Genomic DNA, 5,764 nt, shown 5'->3' on the forward strand with positions numbered 1-5,764 from the left:
GTTGTGAATAAAAGAGGATTTCATCATTTGAACGATATTTTTGTTTTTTATTGCTTTAATTAAGAATCAGAAATTCTTACCTACAGCTCAGACTGGATCGTTATTAATACTAATTCAGGTGAATATCGCAAATTAAGAGGGTCCCAAACTGATTAACATGGTCCCAAAGGTTAGAGTTTTCATTTTACCCAGAAGGCATTTTTATAAGGCACAATGTATTTACATAATAAAAATTCGAAATATTTTTATATTGGTTTATTTTTAATTTACAATTACTGTCTTGACGGTGATTTTAACATAAATATGAATACAGAAGATGGAAAGTGACGTTTTAAGATACGGATATAGGCAGGATTGGAAAAGCAATCCGACGACAAACATCAATTGAGACCCATGATTTGAAATGTTGTGGCATTTTTCGGAGTCAATCCAGAAAAAAAAATCATTTGACCAATGGGTAACCAGTAATAGTAACAAAGCGATCATAATTTATTTTTATTTTTTTATTTTTGTGTAAACTATATTTGAGGATTTTGCTAATAGATTTACGTTAACGTTTTTAACGCTGCTAAATATTTTCATATTTTTAACCATTTTATATTTTTTTGTACTTCAAATAACTATTTTGACACTATTCTAATGAGTTTTAGTGTAATTCTGAATTTTTGTTGTTGGTAATCTTACAATTACTTTTCAAAAATAATAAAACAAGTTCTTATTACAATATTTCTTATAAAAATTCTTATTTTTATAGCCACCAAACGAGCTCTAATCCAATATGGTTATCACAACTGCAGTCGAATTGATTAATTACATATTTGTAGGTATCAAAATGTAATTTGATTGTTTTTACAACTTTTTTTTCTTCGATATCACCATGTATTAAAATTGCATTAAATGAATATGTAACTACCACTTTTCTTTTTGAATATTAATAAATATCAATATTAGCTATAACTCATATGCGCAACTTCTTAAAACGATGTCTTAATTTAATTGAAAAAAAGCTTAAACGTTAAATCGTGGTAGCTTTAGGTTATAAAAAATGAATTTAATTGTTCATCATATAAAATCATTGAACGAACAGAACTCATTTACTGAACAGCGTGCATACGTCGTCATTGCTTTCGTTAGTATGGCAACCGCTGCTGTTTGATAATTTTTTTCAGAATTATCTTTTTCACTTTTAATTTTGTTTTGCAATAAGTTGGTGAGTTTATTTTTGATATATGGGACCAGAGAGATTTCATAAATACTTCTTGAGTTACGAATAAAAGAGAATTTCATCATTTGAAAGATATTTTTAGTTTTATTGTTTTAATTACGAATCAGAAATTCTAACCTACAATTCAAACTGGATGGTTTTAAATACTAATTCAGGTGAATAACACGAATATAGGGGGTCCAAACAGATTGACACGGTCCCAAAAGTTAGAATTGAAGCCAGAAGAATGTGATGCCAAGACCAATACTTACCTAATCAGAAAAAGTCAAAGAGCATGGACGATAATACTTATCCTCCAAGTGCCTGAAGAAGTCAGAGAATGTCCATCAGACCGTTGACTCTAAGATAATCGAGGACCAGAAGGGGGGATAAGTATATGTTTTCTCAGGAAAGTCCCAAACAGTCCAGGTTGGGTTCTGGAGAAGTCTGATCAGTTTGACATTTGTTTTGTCAGTTGACGCAGAACGTTTGAAGCTTTCTAAAATGGGCAAAACACAAAACGTGACATAACTCAAACCGTGAACGTTGTGATCAATTATTTCTGTTTAAAAATAAGGTGCTTCATTATAAAAAGGCACGCGAAAAATAAGAAGCAGAGAAAGTGATAATACGCTATAAAATCAAAGTATGGCCGGGATTGCCTGGCTGGTAGGGTGCGAGACTCGCGTTTGTAAGAAGGAGAGTTCGAATCAAGCCGGCGAAAGACCGTGTAGAGAATGGTGACAGGTGTGCATTAAATCTGTCGCCTCATAAAGCCCTCAATGTTCACATTGCAAATCAATAAATATGGGGGTATTGAATTGATCGTTCTCTGATTCAGGTCAAAATTACGATCTGTGGATGAATGAATGGATGTTCGCCCTATAAATGGGTGAGGCAGAAGTAGAAGTCTTGGCCATGTATGGCGTCACGGCAAAAACAAGAACGATCGCACCGCCAATGCCTTAATGGCCAACAACAACAACAAAATTAAATAAAATTAGAATTTTGCAGAAAGTGGAGTAGTTTTTATTTCTAGTTTACTATTGAAAGTGGATGCAGGCAATAATTTTCCTTAAATTTTCAACTAGAACTATTTGAAATGTAACTCATAGTGTTATTAAACAAATAATAATTAAATAAAATTTCTGCCACTTTTTACATTTTAGTTGCCTGTAATATCTTTTGTAAGGAACACGTGGCCTCAGCCTGATATATGGTACCACAGAATTAATAATATTTGTTTGTTATGGAAAATATAATATAGATTATTTTTTTCCATGACTAACTAACATAATTTATCGCATCGGAAATGAATTATCTTTTTCTTCCTACCACTTTTTTCGTTGCAGAGAAGTGGGATATTTTAGTATGTACACATATTAAATTTTAAAAATATTCTGGTAAGAAATATATTATTAAATTGCATAAAAACTGTATCCTGTAGAGTGAAACCGATTTAAATTCAGCGACGAAAAAATATCCAAATTTCCGGTCAAAAGCCTAATGCATTATAAAATAATAAATTGTAATTCACTAAAGCGTGAATAAATGCACCTTTTGCATATTGGAAAATGATATGTGTTTTTCGCGAACTGAACTTTCAGACAGACCTAATAATCTATATTTTTGTTTATAATTAAACTACTTTTTAATTGTTAAGAAGCCTGTTCACGAGTGATACGAAAACAGAAGAAATATTCAGATCTAAAAGAAGAATACTTATCAACAAATCTTCTGAACTCACAACAATCATTTTTATTATTAATTACTATCATAACTTTAATAAAAAAAAAATTCTTCCAACCATTTCAATAAACTAGACAATATTTAAAAATTATATATTTTTTTATTCAAATTTCAGTATCCTCCAGCTGTCAGATACATTAATTAAATGCTAAGTTAGAAAAGAAGATATCATTAAGTTTCAACGAAATTAAAATTTATATTAAAAATATTTTATTTTCTGAAACGGTAGCTTTTAGAATTTGAACTACCTTATTTCTATCTCAACATTTGTCACGTAAAAGGAGGCAGTATTTTTTATTTATTTATTTAAAATTACATTTTTTTAAAATCATTTAATAATTCATATAACTTAAAATTTAAAATTTTTTGAAACGTTTTTACAAAAATAATAATAAATTATAAATAATTATTAGAAGCTTCTTTTTGCATGGAATAATCTTTGTATAAACGAATTTTATAACTGCGTTTAAAATGTTTCGATGAGTTTGAAAATTCGTCGATATATAGCGAAACACGCAAAAGTTAAATTAAGAGAGCTAAACTTTTGATCGCTCTCCTGACCATACAATGGGAATTGAACCGAATTTGATGGAAAAGAAACTTAATAAAAAAATGTGCTGTTACACGACTTATTAAGATTCTTAAAATATTGTCTGCTGCAGTATTTAATGAGTGCAATTAATTAACGCAAAGTTAAGTTTTGACCTTATAATCATTAACATCGGTTCTGACGTCTAATTCCAATCATTAGTTCATATGTTATTCAGAGTTTTTATTTTTTTTGCAACAAAAACAAAATACAAACAAGATAAAGGTGAAACTAAACACTTTATGCATTAAATGCTAATTATGAGCTTGTTATAAATCCATTATTACAAAATATGTTTTTTTTAAATAGTATGCATTTAAAGATTTGCCACGGGTGACTAAAATAGCAAAAAAAGGTGACGATTGAAATTTAGAATTTTAGTAAAAGAGATAAAAATTTTCAAATTTTAAAGCATTTTTTATTTAGATTACCAGAAATGCCAACTTGCTCATCTTTGCGAAAAATACTTCCTAGTAATATCAAAATTAAAGTTATCTTTAGTTCTGTTTTTTTTTTCCTCCTCTTTTTGTAATTTGACATATTGAAAATATAAAGAATCATACGAAATGCAAACTTAGTACTGTTGTCTCGTAATGACTCTTTTAACGAGTGGGAGTAATTTTTCTAATTCAACATGGTTTGCTCTTCTAATCGCTAACAATTTATTAGAATTTTGCAGAAAGCGGAGTAGTTTTTATTTCTAGTTTACTATTGAAAAAGGATTTTACAATATTTTCCTTAAATTTTCAAAAAGAATAATTGGAAAGGTATCCGATAGTGTTATTAATAAATAATAAATAAATCAAATTTCTACCACTTTTTACATTTTAGTTGCCCGTGACGTCGCTGCATATCTGTTGTAAGGAACACGTGACTTCAGCCTGATGAATGTTACCTATGAATTAATAATGTTTGTTTTTAATGTAAAAAAGTAATATCGTTTTTTTTTTCCATGACAAACTAACATAATTTATCGCATCGTAAACGTATTATCTCCTTCTTCCTACCACTTTCTACGAAGCAGAGAAGTGCGAACTCTTAGAAGGCCTACAAATTAAATTTAAAAAAATTCTGGATAGAAATATATTATTAAACTGCATAAAAACTGGTATCTTGTAGAGTGAAACCGATTGCGAATTTGAAATCAGCGACGAAAAAATATCCAAATTTCCGGTCAAACACCTAATGCATTAGAAAATAAAAAAAACAATTGTAATTCATTATAGCGTGAATAAATGCACCTTTTGCATATCTGAAAACTATACGTGTTTTTCGCGAACTGAACTTTCAGACAGACCTAATTATCCATATTTGTGTTTTAATTAAATTACTTTTTAATTTTTAAGAAGCCTGTTCAAGAAAAAAGAAAAAATTTTCAGTTCTAAAAGAAGAATACTTATCAAAAAATCTTCGGAACTCAAAAGAATTTCTTTTTATTAGCAATTACTATCACAACGTTAAACAAAATTTTAAAGAAATATAAAGTTTCTCCAACCATTTCAATGAAATAAACTATATACAGAAATATTTTCCTTTTTCTATTGCCAGTATCCACCAGCCAAATGTATTGTTGTCAGATACTTTCATACCTGCCAACTCTGCAGGACTTTCCGGAAGATTTTATTTTCATATTTAAAGTGGTAGCAATACTCGGGTTATTCCATTTAACTTTTTGAATTATAATGATAATTATAAATGAGTTTGACCACCACTACATATAAATAATTACAATAAGTATATCAAAGCATAATAATCATCGCCCAAGCGAATTTCAACGGGATCAAAATATACATATATTCGAGTAAGATTGTTTTTCGTTTATTGTTTTAAAACCACTCTGAAAATCCATTCTCGGAATGAGTGAAAGTTGGCAGGTATTTACTATTATTGATTGTAAAATGTTACATTTTCATCACAAAAAATAGATAAAATTAAAATTTATATTAAATATATTTTATTTTCTGAAACGGTAGTTTCAAAATTTACACCTAACTTATTTCTATCTCAACATTTGTCACGCAAAAGAAAGCAGTATTTTTTTCACATTTATAAAATAAATACGGCTTGAAATGATTTTGACTAGAATCACTTATAAAAATAATAATCTCTCTTATCGTACTTTTAAGGGACTCCCACGGTCAGTAGAATTTTTTAAAGCAAAAGTGTGAAAAAACCAGATTTTTCTAAACTATCAATAAATTTTCAGTTTTAAGCAAATATAT

This window comes from Parasteatoda tepidariorum, chromosome 4 (assembly GCF_982258835.1).
Source record: "Parasteatoda tepidariorum strain Cologne lab strain chromosome 4, Ptep-v5.0, whole genome shotgun sequence".
In the NCBI taxonomy this organism is placed as follows: domain Eukaryota; kingdom Metazoa; phylum Arthropoda; class Arachnida; order Araneae; family Theridiidae; genus Parasteatoda; species Parasteatoda tepidariorum.